The following is a 24911-nucleotide window of genomic DNA, read 5'->3' on the forward strand; positions in this document are numbered from 1 at the left end:
CTAGGAGATGCATCGCAAGAACAGGGAGAAGAAATAAGTACAGTGGTTTGCAAAAGTATATTGCAGTTTTCCACATCATATTACTGCCACAAACCTGAATCAATTTTATTGGAGTTCCACGTGAAAGACCAATACAAAGTGGTGTACACGTGAGAAGTGGAACGAAAATCATACATGATTCCAAACATTTAAAAAAAAAAAAACAACTGCAAAGTGGGGTGTGCGTAATTATTCGGCCCCCTGAGTCAATACTTTGTAGAACCACCTTTTGCAGCAATTACAGCTGCCAGTCTTTTAGGGTATGTCTCTACCAGCTTTGCACATCTAGAGACTGAAATCCTTGCCCATTCTTCTTTGCAAAACAGCTCCAGCTCAGTCAGATTAGATGGACAGCGTTTGTAAACAGCAGTTTCAGATCTTGCCACAGATTCTCGATCGGATTTAGATCTGGACTCTGACTGGGCCATTCTAACACAAGGATATGTTTTGTTTTAAACCATTCCATTGTTGCCCTGGCTTTATGTTCAGGGTCGTTGCCCTGCTGGAAGGTGAACCTCCGCCCCAGTCTCAAGTCTTTTGCAGACTCCAAGAGGTTTTCTTCCAAGATTGCCCTGTATTTGGCTCCATCCATCTTCCCATCAACTCTGACCAGCTTCCCTGTCCCTGCTGAAGAGAAGCACCCCCAGAGCATGATGCTGCCATCACCATATTTGACAGTGGGGATGGTGTGATCAGAGTGATGTGCAGTGTTAGTTTTCTGCCACACATAGCGTTTTGCATTTTGGCCAAAGAGTTCCATTTTGGTCTCATCTGACCAGAGCACCTTCTTTCACATGTTTGCTGTGTCCCCCACAAGGCTTGTGGCACACTGCAAACGGGACTGCTTATGCTTTTCTGTTAACAAGGGCTTTCTTCTTGCCACTCTTCCATAAAGGCCAACTTTGTGCATTGCACAACTAATAGTTGTCCTATGGATAGATTTCCCCACCTCCTGAGCTGTAGATCTCTGCAGCTCGTCCAGAGTCACCATGGGCCTCTCTGATCAGCGCTCTCATTCGGCCTGAGTTTAGGTGGATGGCCTTGTCTTGGTAGGTTTACAGTTGTGCCATACTCCTTCCATTTCTGAATGATCGCTTGATGTTCACGGCTTTGGAAATCTTTTTGTAGCCTAAGCCTGCTTTATCAATTTTTCAATAACTTTATCCCTGACCTGTCTGGTGTGTTCTTTGGACTTCATGGTGTTGTTGCTCCCAATATTCTCTTAGACAAACTCTGAGGCAGTCACAGAGCAGCTGTATTTGTACTGACATTAGATTACACACAGGTGAACTGTATTTAGTCATTAGCACTCATCAGGCAATGTCTATGGGCAACTGACTGCACTCAGACCAAAGGGGCCTGAATAATTACGCACAACCCACTTTGCAGTTATTTGTAAAAAAAAAATTGTAATCATGTATCATTTTCATTCCACTTCTCACTTGTACACCACTTTGTATTGGTCTTTCACATGGAATTCCAATAAACATGTTTGTGGCAGTAATATGACAAAATGTGGAAAACTTCAAGGGGGCCGAATACTTTTGCAAACCACTGTATGTGCATCTTTTTAAATAAACCTTTAGGTGTCCCCCCAAGCCCCACCTGGCTCTCTATACTGGCTGCACCTATCTTGACTACCTATACTGCAAACATCTATTCATGGCTAGCTATGCTGGCTGTACCGATCACTGGCTACCTATACTGTGGCCACTTATTACTGGCTACACCTATCCCTGGCTACCTATACTGCGGCCACCTATTACTGGCTACACCTATCCCTGGATACCTATACTGCGGACACCTATTACTGGCTAAACCTATCTCTGGTTACCTATACTGCGGCCACCTATTACTGGCTACATCTATACTGCGGCCACCTATTACTGGCTAAACCCATCCCTGGGTACCTATACTGAGGCCACCTATTACTGGCTACACCCATCCCTGGCTACCTATACTGCGGCCACTTATTACTGCTTACACCTATCCCTGGCTACCTATACTGCGGCCACCTATTATTGGCTACACCTATCACTGGCTATCTATACTGCGTCCACCTATCACTGGCTACACCTATACTGTGGCCACCTATTACTGGCTACACCTATCCCTGGCTACCTATACTGTGGCCACTTATTTCTGGCTACCTGTACTGAGGCCACCTATTACTGGCTACAACTATCTCTGGCTACAGTGTACTCCCCAGGCTCTTTTAGCCGGGTGCTCCACCCGGCTAGATTTGGTGACCACCCGGCTGTCATCGGCTCACCTCCTCATCTCCTCCTATGCTGTGAATTTTCATCTCAACCCACCCGGCTGCATTTTCATGCCACCCAGCTACTATTTCAGGCCACCCGGCTGGAAAAAAATTCTGGGGAGAACACTGGGCTACCTATACTGCGGCCATCTATTATTGGCTACACCTATCCCTGGCTACCTATACTGTGGTCACCTATTACTGGCTAAACCCACCTATTACTGGCTAAACCCATCCCTGGGTACCTATATGCAGCCACCTATTACTGGCTAAACCCATCCCTGGGTACCTATACCGTGGCCACCTATTACTGGCTACACCCATCCCTGGCTACCTATACTGCGGCCACCTATTACTCGCTACACCTATACTGCGGCCACCTATTGCTGGCTAAACCCATCCCTGGGTACCTATACTGTGGCCACCTATTACTGGCTAAACCCATCCCTGGGTACCTATACTGTGGCCACCTATCACTGGCTAAACCCATCCCTGGGTAACAATTCTGTGGCCACCTATTACTGGCTACACCCATCCCTGGCTACCTATACTGTGACCACTTATTACTGGCTACCTATACTATGGTCACCTATTACTGGCTAAACCCATCCCTGGGTACCTATACTGCAGCCACCTATTACTGGCTAAACCCATCCCTGGGTACCTATACTGCAGCCACCTATTACTGGCTACACCTATCCCTGGGTACCTAAACTGTGGCCACCTATCACTGGCTAAACCCGTCCCTGGGTACCTATACTGTGGCCACCTATCACTGGCTACACCCATCCCTGGCTACCTATACTGCAGACACCTATTACTGGCTACACCTGTACTGCGGCCACCTATTACTGGCTACACCCATCCCTGGTTACTTATACTGTGGCCACCTATTACTGGCTATCTATACTGTGGCCACCTATTACTGGCTACAACTATATCTGGCTACCTATGCTGCGGCCACCTGCTACTAGCTACACCTATCCCTGGCTGCCTATACGGCGGCCACCTGTTACTTGCTACACCTATCCCTGGAAACCTATACTGCGGCCACCTATTACTGGCTACACCTAACCCTGGCTACCTATGCTGCAAGCACCTACCCCTGGCTACCTGTGCTGCGCCACCCACCACTGGCTACACCTATCCCTGGCTACCTATACTGCGGCCACCTTTTACTGGCTACACCTATCCCAGGCTACCTATATTGCGGCCACCTATTACTGGCTACCTATACTGTGGCCACGTATTACTGCTTACACCTATCCCTGGCTACCTATACTGCGGCCACCTATTACTGGCTACACCCATCCCTGGCTATCTATACTGCGGCCACCTATTACTGGCTACACCTATACTGTGGCCACCTATTACTGGCTACACCCATCCCTGGTGTCATACTCACGTGGCTCTGCTCCGTCCTCGGTGTCTTCCGCGTTACACTGGCGTCTTCTGGTCTCTGTGCGCGCGTGCGTTGCCGGCCGCGGTTTAGCGACATCTGCCGGGGGCGTGCGTACATTCGTGCAGAATGGCGTCAGACCTTGCGTACGCATGCGCGAGGTGTTGGCGGATGTTTGTACGCATGTGCAGCGTCCAAGATTACGCGCCAAAGTGCAGACCTGCCCCTATACAAGGCCTGCTCTCCCAGCAGTCGGTGCTGTTCGTTCTGGCAGCTAGTGTGTGGTTCGCCTGTCTAGCCCTTGAGCTCCGGCCAGCCTTCTACTTGTTTGATCTGCCGTTGTGACCCGGATTGCCTGACTACTCTTGATCTTCTGCCCCTGGTTTGACCCTTTGCCTGATACTTGACCACGTCTGTCTGCCGCCTGCCTGGACCCTGCTTGCAACTCAATAACGCCTGTCTGCCGCGACTTACGCTTGCATCTCGACTAACGCCTGCCTGCCGCCTGCCTTGACCTTTGCCTGGACCCGGATTACGCTTACTGGATACTCTACACTGAGGTGTCACTGTTCTTTCGACCACCAGCTGAGATTATCCCAGTAGTGACCTGGTGCACACTAGGCAGCTAAATCCAGCCTTCCCTTCGGGGTTTGTCGGTGAAGACCCGTGGACGCTTAGATCCCACTACTGGGCAACATATGTTCCTGCGGTGGAAGAATCAACAGTGGCCGAAGATATAACAAATACGAACAGCCCAAGATGGACACCTCTGGAGTATCAAGTGCTGCGGAACTCTCTCCTATGGATCAGCTGTGCCAACAGATTGCTGAACTCAGGATCTCTGTACAACAGGTCCAGCAGGGTTACGTCCAAATGCAGGATCAGATTCAAGCCAGGGCGCCTGCTGCCGGCATCCTCCCTCCAGCTACACTACCTGCTCCTGCGCCAGAACCAAGAATCCCGTTGCCCGAGCGATTCTTGGAGGATCGGGGAAAATTTAGACAATTCATGAGTGCCTGTCTACTTCACTTCTCCTTGCTGCCCCGGACTTTTGCGTCAGAACCAATTAAGGTGGGAACAGTCATTTCCCTTCTGCAAGGAGAGCCTCAGGCTTGGGCTCTGCAGCTGAGAGACCAGCAACATGCATCTCTTAATACCTTGGAAGCATTCTTTACTGCCCTGGCTGAACTTTACGACGATCCGGGACGAGCTGCCTCCGCAGAATCGATTCTACAATCCCTTCGACAGGGCAGACGCCCAGTGGAAGAGTATGTCACTGACTTCCATTGAGTAAGTCCTGACACACAGTGGAATGACGCTGCATTAAAGTTCCAATTCCGGTTGGGTCTTTGTGATTCCCTTAAAAATGAGCTGGCCCGAGTAGGTATTCCTGAGACTCTTCAAGAGCTTATAAAATTAGCTATTCAAATTGATCGCAGATTAAGGGAGAGACGTTTGGAGAAATCAGGTGTATTCAGATCCGCATGGAGTCCGTCTGTTCCTGCTATCCCACCGGTTCTGGTGGTTAGTAGTCCTCCTTCCTCATTGGAAGACCCGGAGCCAATGCAAATTGGATTTACCCGTTCTCCATTAACCAGAGGAACGCCAACGTCGACGTACCGCCAACCTTTGTCTTTATTGTGGAGCTGCCGGTCACTTCCTCCAAGCCTGCCCCGTGAGGCCTCCAAGTAAGTCTACTGTAAATGAGGATTGCTTCTCGCAGGTCTCTTCAGGATCTTCAGCTCATATCTCCTTATCTCTTTCCCTGCAGGGTCCAGGAGGAGTGATCGTACTTAAGGCCATAGTCGACTCCAGAGCATGCTCTTGCTTCATGGATACCAACTTAGCCCAGCAACTACACTTACCAGTTCGAAACAAGAGCCAATGCCTTCCTGTACAATTAGCCGATGGATCGGCCATCAGTTCTGGGCCTATTAAACAAGAAACCCTACCTTTACTGGTTACCCTCTCTTCTGAACACCAAGAGTATCTCAGCTTTGATCTGCTCCCGTCTCCCTTATTTCCAGTGATTTTGGGTATGCCATGGCTGCAGGCACACAATCCCAGCATTGATTGGACAACAGGCAGGATCAACTTTTCATCACCATACTGTGCTCAGTTTTGCCTTCCTCAGATTGGACGTTTCTTATGCGTTAGTTCAGAAATCAAGTCCACAGTTCCTGTCTGTTACCATGACTTCCTAGACGTCTTTGATGAAAGTGCAGCTGAGACTCTACCCCCACATCGGGTCTATGATTGTCCTATAGAACTTCTCCCGGGTTCAAAAATCCCATTTGGACACATCTTTCCTCTGGCTGATCCTGAAACTACAGCTTTGAAAGATTATATTGAAGAAAATCTTCGGAAAGTATTTATTCGACATTCTACCTCACCAGCAGGCGCAGGCATATTTTTTGTGGAGAAGAAAGATGGAACTCTTAGACCGTGTGTTGATTACAGAGCGTTAAATAAAATTACCATCAAAAACAGATATCCTCTGCCCTTGGTACCCGATCTCTTCCAATGTCTTCGTACAGCCAAGGTGTTCTCTAAGCTGGATCTCCGGGGAGCATACAATCTTGTACGCATCAAGGAAGGAGACGAGTGGAAAACTGCATTCCGTTCTCGCTTCGGACATTATGAGTATCTAGTGATGCCGTTCGGCTTGTGCAACGCCCCAGCAACCTTTCAGCACTTCGTGAATGACATCTTTAGGGATTTTCTGGATACTTTTATGATCGTTTATCTGGATAATATTCTTATCTACTCTTCTTCCTTGGAGGAACATCGGAAGCAGGTTAAGAGGGTGCTAGGGCGACAGAGTTCATGGCCTTTATGCAAAACCTACGAAGTGTGAGTTTTAAAGATCGACTGTTCAGTTCCTGGGATTCCATATTTCACCCGAGGGTATAGCCATGGATCCTCAGAAGATCTCTGCTATTCTTGACTGGCCAGTTCCTACTGATAAGAAGGGGATACAGAGATTCATTGGTTTTGCCAACTTTTACCGGAAGTTTATAAAAGGTTTTTCGGCAGTGGTGGCACCTATCACTCAACTCACGTCAGTTTCTGTTGGACTCCTGAGGCACAAAGAGCTTTTGAACAGTTGAAGATTCTGTTTACCTCCGCTCCAATTTTACATCATGCAGATCCTACTCAACCATTTACAGTAGAAGTGGATGCTTCGGAAACTGCGGTTGGTGCAGTTCTATCACAACGCTTTGGACCAAAGAATCTCCTTTACCCAGTAGCCTTCTTTTCCAGGAAATTAAGTGGGGCTGAGAAGAATTATGATATCGGAGATCGGGAACTTCTGGCAATTAAGCTGGCATTAGAAGAGTGGCGCTATCTACTAGAAGGTGCTCAACATCCATTCATTACCTACACCGATCATCGGAATCTGGAGTACCTCCGTACTGCTAAACGTCTCCGCCCAAGACAGGCCAGGTGGGCATTATTTTTCTCCAGGTTTGAGTTTCACTTAACCTATCGACCCGGTTCCAAGAATGTTAAAGCAGATGCACTTTCAAGAATGTACCCGGGGGAAGTTGATCTCCAGACATCTGATACAATTCTCTCATCTCGGCATTTTCTTTTAATCCAGACAGACATAATATCCCAAATCAAACAAGTATCAGCCTCCTGGCAACCTGATCCTTCTTTAGGTCTTCAGTTTCGGGATGGACTATTTATGCATGAAGAAAATATTTTTGTTCCAGAAACACTAAGATGCTCGGTCTTGCAGCTATTCCATGATCATAAGTTGGCCGGTCATGGGGGCGTGGCCAAAACAACAGAGTTACTTCAAAGGAACTTCTGGTGGCCTAGTCTGAAGAAGGATTGTTGTGAATATATTTCTTCCTGCTCGACATGTGCTAGGTCTAAAAGTCTTAGGTCAAAACCATGGGGCTTGTTATCTCCACTTCCCATCCCATCCCGCCCTTGGGACATGATCGCGATGGATTTTATTGTAGAATTACCACCTTCTTCTGGTTTCACCGTGATTCTTGTCATCGTGGACCGTCTCACCAAGATGGCTCATTTAATACCATTAAAATCCATACCAACTGCGGCCATTACAGCTGAGGTCTTCATCAGAGAGGTCGTAAGGCTTCATGGACTTCCTTCTGACATTGTCACTGATAGAGGGGTGCAGTTTACTTCCAAATTTTGGCAAGATTTGTGCAAAAAACTGGAGATCCGTTCCTCATTAACATCAGGATATCACCCACAATCTAATGGTCAAACGGAAAGGACGAACCAGACTTAGAACAATACCTTCGTTGCTTCTCTTCAGTAGCTCAAGATGACTGGTCCTCTTTACTCCGTTGCAGAATTTGTTTACAATAACAACATTCACTCTTCTACAGGACAGTCACCATTTTTGGCAAACTTTGGGTTCCACCCTACAGTATTCCCAGATGTTATTAAAGTGCATTCTCGGGTTCCGGAGGTTCAGGCAAGGATGGAATGGCTTGTTGAAAATTTTAAAATTACTTCAGGAAAATATTCAGCAGGCTCAGGCAAGAATGAAGACACAGGCTGATAAGAGGAGAAAGGAAAGCCCTGATTTCAGGGTGGGTGATCAAATCTGGTTATCCACAACTAATCTGAAAATACGGTGTCCTTCGAAGAAATTGGGGCCTAAATTTGTTGGTCCTTTCCCTATTATTAAGAAAATTAATGAAGTCGCTTTTAAAGTTGCATTGCCGGATTCAATGAAGATACATCCTGTTTTTCATGTTTCTTGTTTTAAAGCAGTAGTTCCGGACAAATTTCTTGGAAGGTCGGTCGGTCAGCCTCAGTCGGTCTTGGTTGATGGTGGGGAGGAATTCGAGGTGGAGAGGATTTTGGATTGCAGGAGACGGGGAAGATCGGTTCAGTGCCTTATTAAGTGGAAAGGTTTTGGTCCGGAGGAAAACTCTTGGGAACCGGCACGGAACGTTCACGCAACTAGGTTAGTCAGCACGTTTCATAGACAGCATCCAGAAAAGCCTTGTCCTCAAGGCATTCGGAGACTGCCCGTGGGGGGGGGGGGGGCAGTGTCATACTCACGTGGCTCTGCTCCGTCCTCGGCGTCTTCCGCATGCGACTTCCGCGTTGCACTGGTGTCCTCTGGTCTCTGTGCGCACGTGCGCGCGTGCGTTGCCGGCCGCGGTTTAGCGACGGCTGCCGGGGGCGTGCGTACATTCGTGCGGAATGGCGTCAGACCTTGCGTACGAATGCACGGGGTATTGGCGGACGTTCGTACGCATGCGCAGCGTCCAAGATTACGCGCCAAAGTGCAGACCTGCCCCTATAAAAGGCCTGCTCTCCCAGCAGTCGGTGCTGTTCGTTCTGGCAGCTAGTGTGTGGTTCGCCTGTCTAGCCCTTGAGCTCCGGCCAGCCTTCTACTTGTTTGATCTGCCGTTGTGACCCGGATTGCCTGACTACTCTTGATCTTCTGCCCCTGGTTTGACCCTTTGCCTGATACTTGACTACGTCTGTCTGCCGCCTGCCTCGACCCTGCTTGCAATTCGATAACGCCTGTCTGCCGCCTGCCTCGACTTACGCTTGCATCTCGACCAACGCCTGCCTGCCTGCCGCCTGCCTTGACCTTACGCCTGCCTCTCGACCACGTTTGCCTGCCGCCTGCCTTGACCTTTGCCTGGACCCGGATTACGCTTACTGGATACTCTACACTGAGGTGTCACTGTTCTTTCGACCACCAGCTGAGATTATCCCAGTAGTGACCTGGTGCACACTAGGCAGCTAATTTCAGCCTTCCCTTCGGCTTTTGTCGGTGAAGACCTGTGGACGCTTAGATCCCACTACTGGGCAACATCTCTTCCTGCGGTGGAAGAATCAACAGTGGCCGAAGATATAACACCTGGCTACCTACACTGCAGCCACTTATTACTGGCTAAACCCATCCCTGGGTAACAATTCTGTGGCCACCTATTACTGGCTACACCCATCCCTGGTTACCTATACTGGGGCCACCTATTTTTGGCTATGTATACTGTGGCCACCTATTACTGGCTACAACTATATCTGGCTACCTATGCTGCGGCCACCTGCTACTGGCTACACCTATCCCTGGCTGCCAATACTGCAGCCACCTATTACTGGCTACACTGATCTCTGGCTACCTATACTGTGGCCACCTATTACTGGCTACACCTATCCCTGGCTACCTATACTGTGGCCACAACTATCCCTGGCTAGCTATATTGTGACCACCAATTACTGGCTACATCCATCCCTGGCTACCCATTACTGACTGCACCTATTCCTGACTACTTATATTGGTGGCACCTATTCCTGGCTATTTATACTGGAGGCACTTGTTATGTTGTCACTAGATAGAACATGTAAATTAGGGCCATTACAAAAAAAAAAAAAAAATCACAACTCAAAAATTTGGATAAAATTGCATGTAAAATATCATGCATTTTTTTCCATTTTCAGAAAAATTGCATGTGATTTTCCTTATGTTTAAAACAACACTTCAGCTGAAACTTAGCCTAAGCTGTGCTATGTATGCACCTCTTGTTTTCTGATGAAATGGAAGATAATGCATTTTTAAATAAATAATTTGCTTGGTTAGAGACATGCCCCCCACTTATAACCCATCAATGCAAAGTACATGTATATCAGTTTATTGGAAATTATATTTACCCTTTGGCTTAATTTACAGTAAAAATGTGCAAAGGTTAATTATGACGCTTTAACATACATCTTGTCATGTGCTTTATATGTGTAAAGTAAAACAAGCCCGCCCATTAAAAAAAATGGGTGCTAGGCTATGGGCGCTTCCCCTCCTCAGCAACGAGAGCACAGATGCGTCCCGCTCGCCCGTCCTCTACCGCTGTCTGCAGTATATGCACACAGGGAGATGTTGCTTGTTTGGCAGTTGGAAAAAGCTGTTATTTCCCACAATGCAATGAGGTACACAGAAAGCAAACTGTCAAGTCTGGAAGCACGGACACACACACACACACGGACACACACACACACACAGGATGCAGAGACACAGGGGTTTTATCATTTATATAGGACTAGTAAAAAGGCCGGCCCGTTAAAAAAAGGGCAATGCAATGAGGTTTACAGACAGCAATCTATCAGGTCTGGAAGCACGGACACACACACAGGTTTTATTATATAGGATAGCAATGTATTCATTTTTACAACATTGTGCTGAAAAGTCAGAAAATTTGTACTTACCTTGGTAATTTTCTTTTTCTGATACAACTCCATGTCGACATACTTCCTCGGTTAGCTCCTCCCCTCTAACCCCTATAGGACCCATACCAAAACTATAAATAAAGGTCATGACCTAGTACACCTCATTCTTGTCCATAGTACTCAGAGACAATAATAATAAAAGGGTGGGTCGTATGTCGACATGGAGTTGTATCAGGAAAGAAAAATTACCAAGGTAAGTACACATTTTCTGACTTTCCTGATACCTCCATGTCTCCATACTTGCTGGGATTTAACTAGCATAATAAAAAGATAACCAGTCGGGGGGGGGGGGGGGGGGGGTGTATAATGCAACAAATATTTATGTAAGAAAAAAACCAACAATTATTTATGTACAGAAGACAACACTTTTTTCCTAAAATCCAACTGTAGTTAATAGAGGGATCAATACTGTAATGATTAATAAATCTATTTAGACTAGCCCAGTTCGCTGCCTTACAAATTGTTGCAAGTGAAACACCTGACGAAGCTGCACATGAAGTTGACACACTCCTAGTTGAGTGGGCTGAAGTTGAATGAGCCTTCTCTGCTCCCCTAGCCCTGTAAGCTGCTTTTATCAGTCTCACTATCCAAGTGGCGATGGTCCTTGATGTAACTTCCCTACCCTTTTTGGGTCCTGAAGGGCAGACAAATAAATGATCAGAATTTCTGAATGAACTAGTCCTCTCAATGTAAGCACTGAGTATTCTGGCCATATCCAGCTCATGAAGACCTGGCCTTTCCTGAGACTGTGGAAATGCTAGTAATGTCCATTCTTGGTTCAAATGTCTTGTTGAGACCACTTTAGGTAAGAAACTCATGACTGGCCTTAAAACTACTCTATCCGGATAGAAACCAATGTATGGTTCTGAAACTCCTAACGCCTGTATCTCCGAGACCCTTCTCCCAGAAGTTATTGCTACCAAGAAGGTTGCTTTCAGTGTTAGATTCCAAATAGAGCATGATTCAATTGGTTCAAAAGGAGTTGTTGAAAGATAGTCCAGAAACAGAGGTAAGTTCCATGTAGGTAGCACCTTTTTTATGGGAGGTCTAATTTTCAATAGTGCTTGGAAAAACAACTGAATCAATCTTTCTGATGATAGTCTTTGACCTATTAAACTTGACAAGGCTGATACCTGGCATCGAAGGGTACTGACACTCAATCCGACATCTACTCCAGATTGTAAGACGTCCAATATATGCGGGACGGATGGTGATAGGAAATCTACCCCCTTAGAATAAGAGAAGTCCATGAACTTTTTCCATATTCTATGGTATGACTTATTAGTTGATACCTTTCTGGCTTGCAGCAAGGTATTTACTACTGCTTCAGAGAAGCCAGCTTGTATCAAAAGCCCCCTTTCAATTTCCATGCCGTTAGTGATAATACCTCCGGCTTCTGATGATATATCCCGTTCTGAGATAATATGTCCCGGGTTATCTGTAATCTTAGTGGTGGACAAACTTGACATCTCGATTAATAGAGGAAACCAAGGCCTCTTGGGCCAATATGGAGCTATCACTATTGCTGTGGTCTCTTCCGTCTTCAATCTCTGTAAGAATCTGAGCATCAGCGGAACTGGAGGAAATGCATAAACCATCGATGCCCTCCATGGATATGTAAGAGCATATACCCCATATGTACCTGGTACCAAGTGTCGTGACAGGAACCTCGGTAGCTGATGATTGAAATGAGTCGCAAAAAGATCCAACTGGGGAAGTCCCCATAGTTGAACTATTTGCTTGAAGATTGTCATATTCAATTTCCATTCGTTGTTGTTGATAGTTTTCCTTGATAAAGAGTCCGCCTGGACATTCAGCTTGCCTGGAAGATATACTGCTCTGATCGATAAAAGATTGGACTCTGCCCAATCCATCAATGGTGAAAGTTCCTTCATCAATGACCAGCTCCTGGTGCCCCCTTGTTTTTGCACATATGCGACTGCCGCACGGTTGTCCATTTGGAGACAAAGTGCTGAGTTCTTTACTAAATGTGCAAATGCTTGGGTTGCTTGAAATGCTGCTCTGAGCTCCAGTATGTTGGAAACCACTGTCGTTTGTATTGAAGACCACTGACCCTGAGCCCAGTACTGAAGGCAATGGGCCGCCCAGCCAATTTTGCTCGCATCCGACGTAATTGTGATCCATCTGTACGGAATTAGAGAGAAACCTCGCCTCAGATTGCCTGGATCCGTCCACCATAGAAGGGACACTCTGCACGACTTTGATAGTCTTATATTTTGATTCATTGATGATTTGTTCCATTGTTTCAAGAAATTTAATTGGAAAGATCTCATGTGCCATTTGGCCCACTTGACTATCGGAATTACTGACGACATCCGTCCCAGAATCTGCAGACACTGTCTTGATGATAATAGCTGACATTGTAGTATCCAATGTACCATCCTTACCAGTTTCTCAACCTTCTCCTCCGGTAGATAAAACTATGTTGTTTACTGTGTTGAATGTTGCACCTAGATATATCAACTCTCTGGTTGGTTCCATTTGACTCTTTTGTCGATTGATGACCCAACCTAGTTCTGTCAGAAATTTGATCGAGATGTCTCTGTGCTGGATAAGCTTTTTTTTTTGAGTCTGCTAGTATCAGGATGTCGTCCAAGTAGTGGTATATCCTGATGCTTTTCAACCTCAGTTGCGCTATGGCTGAAATCAATACCTTTGTGAAAGTGCGGGGTGCTGTTGACAGCCCGAAGGGCAGAGAAGTAAATTGGAAATGGACGTTGTCTATGCAAAATCTCAGGAATTTTTGAAATCTTTGATGGATGGGTATGTGAAGGTAGGCATCCTGTAAGTCGATCGACATCATCCAATCGTTCGGCATGATAGTTGGGATAATTGATTGTAGAGACTTCATCTTGAACCTTGGAATTGTCACAGCCTTAAGTATTTCAAGTCTTACTGGTCTGAAACCTCCGCTTTTCTTCTGTACTAGGAACAGTTGGGAATATACCCCCTCTCCCTGTTCCAATAAAGGCACTGGTGCTACTGCTTTTTGATGTTGCAATGAAATCACATATTCCCTCAAGGCGTTTGCTTTTTGTAGATTTTCTGAAAGGCAAGTCGGAATTAATCTGTTGCTTGGAGTCCATTGAAACTCCCATTAGTGACCCTTCGAGATGGTAGCCACCACCCATTTGTCTGGTATTCTTTCCACCCAAACATCCTTGTAGTCTCTTACTCTTGACCCCACTGTGGATATCTGGGTGGGCGCAACTTCAAAAAGACTGTTTAGCTTGTCCCGGACCCTGGATATTTGTCTTAAGGGATCTTGCCAGAGAAGCTTGTGAGCTCTTCCAGTTTCCTCTAAATGGTTTTCCCGGTCTGTATGACCTAGCGTCTCTAAAGCGGCTTGATTGTTGCTTCTTGGGACCCGTAAAGTTACGCTTCTGTGGTCTGTCCTGAGGAATTTTCCTTCCGGTAACTCTAGAGATGGCTTTGTCCATCTCACTCCCAAACAAAGTTGCTCCGTCATATGGTATTTTTACCCAATTCTGCTTTGAACTTAAACCTGCTCTCCACGGTTTCAGCCACATGGCCCGTTTGGCAGTTACTGAATTAACCATAATTCTGGACAAAGATCTCATAATGTCCATGGATGCCTCTCCTACGAAATCCGCAGTAATTTTGAGATCTTCCATTGCTGGTATCATATCCGATTTCTCTGCGTCTGCTTCTATAGCTTGTTCAATATTAGAAGTCCATACTTTCAGGGCTTTTGCTACTGCTGTAAGGGCAATCGCTGGTTTGCATGTAGCTCCTGCACCCAGATATGATTTCCTGAGATCATTATCCACTCGACGTTCTAGAACATCTTTAAAGATAGCCGAGTCCTCTTTAGGCAACGTCACATGTTTGACTAATCTTGAAAGTGACGCATCTACTGCGGGCGGGTTTTGCAGAAAGGGTACTTCTTCCTCCTTTAAAGGGTACAATTTTGCGAATCTATTCTGATATGAGGTTTTATTTTTCTATTTTTTTCAATTCTTCCAGTATTATATTTTTAATCTCTTTCATAATTGGAAAGGTGTTTGATTTTTTTTGTAAGAGGAGAATAGTATTCTTTATTCTGATCCTCCTCAGCTGGTGGGTCTGTCCACTCCAACGCTTCTTTTACAGCAGTAATGAAAGGATTCGTTAATTTAAAGTCGAATAGACACGGAGACTCATCATTTGTACCCACTAAATCTTGATCCTGTTCCTCCAGTGGTTGGACTGTGGATGTATGAGCCACCACTTCTTCCCTGACCACTTTCCTAATGACCTCTGATATATCCTCTGTTTTATTTTCCTGTGCATTTGCCAGCTGAACAAAACATGAATCACAAACTGTATTATCCGGCATTGCCGGTTTCGGGCAAGCCCAGCACTGATCCATGACGGGCAAGCGTCTATGTGTCAGAGACTGTGATCTAGTTCTTGAATCATGATATCTCCTGCTTGATCTAGACGCATGCCTCCTTCTGGTGGAACGTGATCTCGATCTTGACCTAGACTTCGAAGATCTGTGATGATGCTTCTTCGCCTTATGCTTCCTGTGCTTTGATTTGGATCTGGAGCGTGGTCTGCTAGACCTCGAATCTCCTTGTTCTGTATTAGTTGCTCTGCAAGACATAAGCAATAATTTAATTGCTTGTTGCAGATGTAAGGAATATGCGTCTTTAAATTTTGCATTAACTTTAAAATACAATTTTCCTTTTTTTTTTTTTTTACCTTCTGTCCCCTTAAAAAAAATTAGGAACCTTACCCAGAGGGACCTGGATCAACATTTTTGGCAGGATTAACTGTGGGGAATAAATATAACCTCCATTAGTAAGACTGACATACAAAAATATTACCATCAGCAATAGTATCCCATGATATCCCTATTACCTTCCACAACATCCATTGTGAACGTAGATTTCAGAGCAGCAGGATCGAGAGCCGCCACCTCAGCGTCCTATCCCCCCTACTCGCTCAGACTTTGTTTAAATAGGACGACGCACCGCGCTCACGCCGCGCGATTACGCGTGACTACACGCTATTACATCTGAAGGGCACGCCTGCCCACAACAAACATGGCCGCCGCTCTCCGCCATGCTGACCTCACTGCCCTGCACATGCGTACGCGTCACTTCCGGATGCCAAACCCACATGGAGGACAGTAGGATGAAGCGTAGCGGCCATAGCCCACTGAACACCTCATCCAGAAACAGCGATGCCACCTCAGTGCCACCTGACCTGACTAACCAAGAGGGAGAAAAGCTTAGGTAAGCCAAGCGCACCCTAAAGCGGGCACACAGTAATCCAGCAGACATTTAGCCTGATAAAAACGCCATGTTGATCCATATGTCCATGAAGCCTCTATGGACACATTTAGTAATCCTAGGCATTTCATATTGCTAAGGGAAAAAAAATCCTACTTTATGGAAAAAACCCCGGCTTAGCATGGGTAAGGTGCTTAATAAGCATAACATAAAGCAAAGTAAAAAACACATCTACATAAATATTATATCTACCAATAACCTGGATCCTTTAGTGTCTGAGGACGAAAAAAAAAAAATGAGGTGTACTGGGTCATGACCTTTATTTATAGTTTTGGTATGGGTCCTATAGGGGTTAAAGGGGAGGAGCTAACCCAGGAAGTATGGAGACATGGAGGTATCAGGAAAGCATATGTGTGAACAGACAAAACTGACCCACAGGAAAGCGTGGAAATTCCCTTCATCTTCACTGTACATCAGAAGCACTGCATTGAAGTTCATTGCAAGGTTCTAAGCCTAAACTGCCCTTTGATCTATAATCTTATCACTTTCTCCTACTGGGCTCTGTACTTTTGCTTTACTAGTCACTTTAGATATGATGCTGTGTTATCATTTGCATTATGTCGCACTCTTATGAGAATTAATACTGACTTTTTAACAAACATTTGCAAGTTATAAGTGCTCTTTTCTGACACAAACCACTGTGGTATGAGCAGCACCGGAAATGGGCATCGCCACGCAGCATAACATGGGTGTGGTCATGAGTGGAGCCAAACATGACCCTAGCAGTGGTGTAAGTGGGCCTGTCAGGAAGTTTGAGCGCCGCCATAGTGTTTTTCCACAAAATACATATAATCTGACAGCATTTCACTCAATATATTTAATCTGGCAGCGGTTTCCCTGTAATATGCACATAATCTGACAGCACTTCACCCAAGACATACTTAATGGGGTAGCATTTCCACCTCGGATACACTAGTACCAATCAACAAGCAGTCCGGATAATCTGTAAATATACAGATGGTTGGCAACATTGCCAAGAGAGCCCAAGGACCAACGGTGGACTGGGGGAAGCCCCTGGTAAGTATATGATTGTTTGTGTGTCATCTCAGGTCTCTTTCAACTAGTGCACAGCCTGTTGCGCTCCGTTCCCGGCGGCTGTGGCGCAAGTGGGGGCCAGAAGTGCTTCCTGCGCAAACACAAAGTAGCACAATTGCGGGCAGAAGCGCAAGCAATGGAAAAGAGCCCTAAAAGAGGATTAAAGCAGAGCAAAATAAACAACAGGAGGGAAGTTGAAACAAATGAACCCAGGTCACGTTGGTCAGAGGGAGCAGATCAGAAGGCTCCCTTATCCCAAGATTCCTGCCAGTGTCAGCAGCGTCTCCAGGCAGACACAAAGCGGAACTGAAATATATATTTAAAAAAAAAATAATATTTTCACTTACCTGGGACTTCTGTCAGCCCCCCTGTGCCCTTGCCGTCTTTGAACAATCCTCTGGTCCCCCATTGTGGCTCACTTTCTGTATATGTGCGTGTCCTCGCTCTCCTCGCTGGGAGCGTCCTGCGCACACGCACGGCCAGGTGCAGTGGCAGTTTACTTGAAAGTCAGCACAACTGAAAGTGAGCCAGGGCGCGAGACTGGAGCTTCATTTAGAGACGGCACAGGGCGGCTGCAGGGGGCTGGCCGAAGCCCCAATTAAGTGAAACACTTTTTTTTTTTTTTTTTTACATATTTCAGTTCCACTTTAAAGCGGACCTGAACTCAGAACTTTCTCTCTGCTCTAAAAGATAAACAGCATACTAACCTTTAACCTCCCTGGCGGTAAGCCCGTGCTGAGCGCGGGCTATGCCGCCGGGAGGCACCGCTCAGGCCCCGCTGGGCCGATTTGCATAATTTTTTTTTTTTTGCTGCACGCAGCTAGCACTTTGCTAGCTGCGTGCAGTGCCCGATCGCCGCCGCTACCCGCCGATCCGCCGCTATACGCGTCGCCGCAGCCGCCCCCTCCCCCAGACCCCATGCGCTGCCTGGCCAATCAGTGCCAGGCAGCGCTGTGGGGTGGATCGGAGTCCCCTTTGACGTCATCCTGCCCCGTCGCCATGGCGACGGGGGAAGCCCTCCAGGAGATCCCGTTCTTTGAACGGGATCTCCTGATCTCCGGCGGCGATCGGAGGGGCTGGGGGGATGCCGCTGAGCAGCGGCTATCATGTAGCGAGACCTCGTCTCGCTACATGAAATTTTTTTTTCTTTTTTTAGAAAAAAAACGTATTTGCTGCCCCCTGGCGGATTTTGACAAACCGCCAGGAGGGTTAAAGAAAAAAGTCTGTTACAGCTGATACAAATCCTGCAATAAATCTGCAGTGTATCTACTTCCTGCTTTCGTGGAAGAATACATATTGTTATCCTGTGCTTTTCAATTAGCCTCTCTGCCATGGCAGTCAGCTGACACAGCTAAGTAATCAGTCCTCTCCCGTTAGTGTGGAAACTCAGTCGGCCAAAATCGTTCTGTGCTGAGATGATGCATTGCTGAGCTAGACTGGCTTGGAGCTTATGCTGTCACTCGTGACTGTTGCACTACACTGCTGGCCTGCTTGTGGTAGAGAAAGGGGGTGGCAATGATGCCCCACCTGGTGGCAGACCCCCCCCCCCACCCAGTTTACAACACACTCTGCATGCTGAACAGCACTTCGCGTCATTCACTCACACAGCCACACATTGTAGTGCCTTCAGAAGTCTTCTCTCCATACACTTGCTCACTTCCGCTCTGAGCCCAAAGCTGCTCCACCCCTTTGACTGGCCAGCCAATAGTTGCATTCCTAGCATCCTCCACTCGAGCAGCGCATCTCATTGGCCGTCAGTCGGTCAGGCAATACTAGTCAATTGGGTTTAGGACTCTTCTGATACTCATTTGTCGTTTCATGTTCATATACTATGTTGCAGGACATAACAGCTCTGGAGGGAGAGGGTAAGGTATGGCAGTGCTGAAAGTGGTAAAGGGAGGACCTGGCACTGCTGGATGCTGCAGAGGACACTGGGAAGAAGAGGCACTGCAGGGGTCAACGAAAACATGGTAGAGCTGTTGGGATTAGCAGGGCAATAGCAGCGTTGTGGTAGGCAGGACATGCTGTAGGTGGCATCACATGGATATGGCACTGAGGACATGATGTAGGCAGGGCCAGATTTATAACTCCGGAGCCTGTAGGCACAGGCGTTCTGGCACCCTTCAATCAGGCCACACCACTAAGTAAAATATTCTGAACTCTGAAGGCTTTTTTCCATTGCATGCAGCTTCGCATCACTTCCGCTGGCATCCACGTCAATTCTGCATCTCCCGATGCGGAAATGTATGGAGGGGACAGCGGGCGGAAGCGGTCGTGTGAGAATATGCAGAATGCCGCAAATTCTCGGATCGCTACGCACACAATGCACATAGTGGAAACTGTTCCATTGTTGTGCATTGGGATCAGGACACCTGCAGTGCGATGTGGCTATGTAGCCGCATCGCACCGCAGCTAATGGAAACAGGCCCTAATCGCCTTATGTCACTAACTGTCCTTAGGATCTTACATTTTAATCATGCTTAGTGACATGAGACAATGATTGGGGTGTAAGCACCTGAGGTCAGTGATATGGGGCAGGGATTAGACTGTAAACTCCTGAGGGCAGTTAGTGGCATCAGGCAGGGAGCCCCCACTTGAACATAAGTGCGCACACACACATATTTGAACACAACACGCACACACATCAGAGCAGGATTATCCACCAGGCAACCTAGGCTGGTGCCTGGGGCTTTTTGTTTGTCAAAAGGCCCACCAGCCACCTTCTCTGACCTCTCTCCATTTCAGCTTACCAAAAACACCACAAGCAGGCCCCAGATCTACTACCATGCCTAGGGCCCCATCACATCTTAATTCATCTCTAACACACACATATTTTAACACAGGCATATACAAACTTGAACACACACACTTGAACACAGGCGCAGGCGCACACACACACACACACACACACTCTTGAACACAGGCGCGCGCGTACACACACACTCTTGAACACAGGCGCGCACACACACACTCGAACACCGGCGCGCACGCACACACACACTCGAACACCGGCGCTCACGCACACACACACTCTTGAACACAGGCGCGCGCGCGCGCACACACACACACACACACACTTGAGCACAGGCGCACACTCGCACTAACACAGGCACACACACACAAATATTTTAACACAGCCATATACACACTTGAACCCAGTCGCACGCACACACTTTAACATAAGCATACACACACAGTTGAACACCAGTGCTCACACACTTGAACACATGCACACACATAAGAACAAAGGCACAATTTGAACACTCACGCAAACACACACAAAATGAACGAAAGAATTGCACCCAAAATACACAAAATCTAGCAGCTGAGTCCATTGTTCACCAACACCATACCTCTAAACTTGCTGCTAATTTTTTCCTAGGGACTTGGGCTTGCTGATTTTTCAACTGTACAGAACTGTGGAGGAAAGGGTAAACTTTCCTATCTTCAGGCAGCCAAGCCAGCACATAGCACCATGCAGACTTGGCTTGCCTCCATGTGCATGGCCCGCTGTGTGTTTTTAGGAGCAGGCACACAAGGTCAGAAGTGCAGACTGTAAGATAGCAGAGCAGACTGTAAGATAGCAGAGCAGTCTTTTCTACCTTTTCACAACAACACACACACAGCTATCACAGGACTGTGTGCAGACGGAAAGGGGGGGGGGGGAGTGGCAGCTCCTACCTGTCAGCAGCTGACAGCTGTGACTTGTGAGTGACACACTGAGCCCTGGCAGGCAGGTGGCTGCGACACTTCGGGTGCCTGTCGGTGGAGCTGGCTGCTGGTTCCCGAGAATTGAATGGCTGTGGGGGTGGAGTCTGACCAGCAGGAAGTAAAGGGAGCCTGGAGGAACACAGCCTGGGCTGCAGTTGGCTGGATGAGCAGAGGGGCGGGACTGACTGGAGTCAGTCTCTCCTCTCTCTCTCTCTCTTATCTCATCTCTAGAGATGGGAAGTTCGGATCTTTTCAATGATTCGGATGATTCGAATCGGATCATTGAAAAGATCCGGATCTTTGATCCGAATCTCGGATCATTTTACTAGGGAAGCATTGGGGGGTGAAATGACTAGCAGGACAAGACTTTCCCTGCAGTGGACAGAGAAGGGGAGGGAGTGGATACACAGAGAAGGGGAGAAGATGGACAGAGGGCAGGGAGTGGACAGAGAAGGGAGGAGGGACAGCAGAGAGCAGAAATGTTTGTTTGCACACAATACCCACATGCTGCAATCATATGCTTTACATATATTCCACCTATATGTTCATCTGTATACTTTGAATGCAAACTTCGCACAGTGAAAGAAAGCATTCCCCCAAAGCATTCCCAGAAGTGAAGTGCAGCTGTTTAGAGCAGTGCAGGAGGATCATATCCCTGAAATCACAGTGCCTGCCCTGTCCTAGCCCAACATGCTATCTACAAAGTTACTGAGCTGTGCTTCTGAGCCAAAAGTTTCCCATTTGTTCACTATGCTGCACTATGGAACAGACAGCCTATAATTAGCAGCACATTATAGCCAGTATGTGTGCTCTACACATATCTGCAGTGGCACCGATGTCCCCTCTCTCTGATCTACCTGTCCTTGCAAGGCTGGCTCCCCTCCAACTAGTGATGGGTCGTTGGCGAATGAGCCGGCTCTAAGAGCCGGCTCTTTGCTGCGAACGACAAGAGCCGGTTCTCAGTTTTGAAAGAGCCGGTGCCTCAGCCGCCCCACACAGCTCTGATTTGCTGTGTAATAAAGGGCGCTGAGGCATGCTGGGAGATGTAGTCCTCCTCTTGCAGCTTGTAGGAGTGTATGGGGCGGAGCAGAGCAGTAGCAGGAGGGATTGCCCCAGTCAGAGAAGCAGTCTGGAGTTGTCATGGAGACGGGGGCTTTTACTCCGATTCTGAGTGGTGTCTAATGATATTTAAAGGGGAACTGAAGAGAGAGGTATATGGAGGCTGTCATGTTTATTTCCTTTTAGACAATACCAGTTTCCTGGCAGCCCTGCTGATCCTCTGCCTCTAATACTATTAGCCATAGCCCCTGAACAAGCATTCAGCAGTTCAGGTGTTTCAGTGGTTCAGACTTATAAGTCTGATTTGACAAGACTAGCTGCATGCTTGTTTCTGGTTTTAATCAGATACTACTGCAGAGAAATAGACCAGCAGGGCCGCCAGGTAACTGGTATTGATTAAAAGGAAATAAACATGACAGCCTCCATATACCTCTCTCTTCAGTTCCCCTTTAATGAAGAGCCGATTCAGAGCCGTAAGAGCCGGCTCTTTAATGGGAGCCGATTCATAAGCGCCGATTCTCAGAGAAGAGCCGGAATTCCCATCACTACCTCCAACAGAGTGATCCATCTCTGCTCTGCTTCTAGCACCCCGCTGCCCGCTGAGCGGCACGCTCCAGGCCACGCCCCCTTTGCGACCCGAATCACTCATTTTGATGATTCGAATGATTCGACTCACAAAAGAGATCCGGATCAAAGATCCGAATCGTTCATGATCTGGACAACACTAATCTCTAATGCCTCCGCTGGGGGTACACTTTAAAAGGGAACTGAAGTAAGAGGTATACAGAGGCTGCCATATTTATTTCCTTTTAATCAATACCAGTTGCCTGGCAGCCCTGCTGGTCTATTTCTCTGCAGTAGTATCTGAATATCAGAAACCAGCATGCAGCTAGTCTTGTCAGATCTGACTTTAAAGTCTGAAACACCTGATCTGCTGCATGCTTGTTCAGGGGCTATGGCTAATAGTATTAGAGGCAGAGGATCAGCAGGAGGGCCTGGCAACTGGCATTGCTTAGATGGAAATAAATATGGCAGCCGACATATCCCTCTTACTTCAGATGTCCTTTAATGATTACCACACATAACGTAACATGAAAAGCTGCGTTTAATGTCATGTTTCATTTTATGTTGTGTGTGATTTTTGTGCGTTTTTGGTGCGTTTGCATTAGTGGTTTTTACCGCAGATGCGTTTTTTTAAGCGCTTTGCGTGTGTTTTAATGCGTTTGTGGTTTGCATATACAGAACGCATATGCATTTTGTATGCGTTTTTCATGCGTTTTTCGTTTTATGCAAATCACTAGGAAGACTATTTACAAGGAGAAAGTAAGAAGATGCTCAGAGACCTCAATTTCAAAAAAAGTAGAAAACAGCTTTATTGAACCTTCAAATAGACATCGAACCACACTAATTAAAACGTACTAAAATCAAGGGATTAAAAGCTCAGCCAGACCTCCACCATTCTCACTCTGGGATCCTCCATATACACCTTCACACGCCAGCAGTACTGCAAACAACAGGTTGCAAATGAACTACAAAGGCCTAATTGTCAAAAAATTGCTTGCAAGCAAAAAATATTTCAGCGCTGAGTAAACTTCATTAATTGATTTATACGACTCCCCATTAAATGGAGCCTAAAGAAAAAGCAAAAACGTGCAGTCCTTGCATAATTTTCAAATGGCCACCTCTCATACTCCAGTGCCACTATTTAGCATTGAAGCCAGTCCAATCAATAGGTGTTAGTATGCATGTTTAGGCAGTCATTAGTAAGCAGGAAGTTGCACCATTGTTTCTGCAGATATAGAATTTTAATTGCGCATCATATTAGATTAGGCTGTTGTAATCGGGTAGGGGATCCCCTATAAGTGGCGGTGCTTCATCCCACGATCAACCCGCACTCCAACAGCTTTTCAGCGGAGATCAGCGTGGGACACAGCTGTGGGTAAGTCTGGCGTCTTTGACTCCGCCCACCTACATGTTTCGTCCAATCACGGCCTTCCTCAGGGTGTACACTTATAGGGAATCCCCTACCCGATTACAACAGCCAGCAGGCGCACATAGGAAGCGTGAGTACGCACAAACCAAGGAAATTGCTGAATTGCGGTGAGCGGATGAAAAGCGGGGCATCACCGACCGCTCAAGCAATGACTGTTTATTCAAGCCCATTTGCCATGCCTATGTCATAAATGCTGCTGCGTGCCATTACATTCTATCAACGTTATGAGTCTATTGATGGTTGCTAATATTTGCTGAAATATGTTTTGCTTGCAAGCAATTTTTTGACAATTAGGCCTTTGTAGCTCATTTGTAATTGTTTGCAGTACTGCTGGCGTGTGAAGGTGTATATGGAGGATCCCAGAGTGAGAATGGTGGAGGTCTGGCTGAGCTTTAATCCCTTGATTTTAGTACGTTTTAATTAGTGTGGTTCGATGTCTATTTGAAGGTTCAATAAAGCTGTTTTCTACTTTTTTTGAAATTGAGGTCTCTGAGCATCTTCTTACTTTCGCCTTGTAAACAGTTTATAAACTAGGTGGAGACCCAAAAACAAGTGTACCATGTGGTAGGCAGAGGTGTACAACACCTGTGTACATATGTGAATATCACTTGTACTCAAAATAAAGATGACCGTGTTTTCTCCATAATCAATCACTAGGAAGACAACAGGAAACGGAAATACATCATAAAGCAATTTTTTAAAATCCAAAAACGCATAGAAAATGCACACCATTGCGTTTCCATTGACTTTCATTATGTGCGTTTTTGAAGATTATGGAACAAAACCAGCGTTTTTGAAAACGCATGCATAAAAAAAACACACATGCGTTTTTGATATGCGTTTTTTTCTTGCGGCCCATAGACTTCC

The 24911-nt window shown here is 46.6% G+C and overlaps 1 protein-coding gene across 4 annotated transcripts in view; it reads right to left on the minus strand.

The window, feature by feature from the left end:
• Nucleotides 1–21095, minus strand: part of PEX26 (peroxisomal biogenesis factor 26) — a 69167-nt gene extending 48072 nt beyond the window's left edge. For 3 of the 4 annotated variants that reach the window (XR_011030494.1, XR_011030493.1, XM_068277303.1), the window contains exon 1: nt 20963–21095. The gene's annotated coding sequence lies outside the window, so the exon portion shown is untranslated. Of the gene's footprint in view, nt 1–10358; nt 10414–20962 lie in introns of those variants that run through there. The other variant, XM_068277301.1, reaches the window with a different exon arrangement.
• Between the last annotated feature and the right edge of the window lie 3816 nt (nt 21096–24911).

This window comes from Hyperolius riggenbachi, chromosome 3 (genome assembly GCF_040937935.1).
Source record: "Hyperolius riggenbachi isolate aHypRig1 chromosome 3, aHypRig1.pri, whole genome shotgun sequence".
NCBI classification, from domain to species: domain Eukaryota; kingdom Metazoa; phylum Chordata; class Amphibia; order Anura; family Hyperoliidae; genus Hyperolius; species Hyperolius riggenbachi.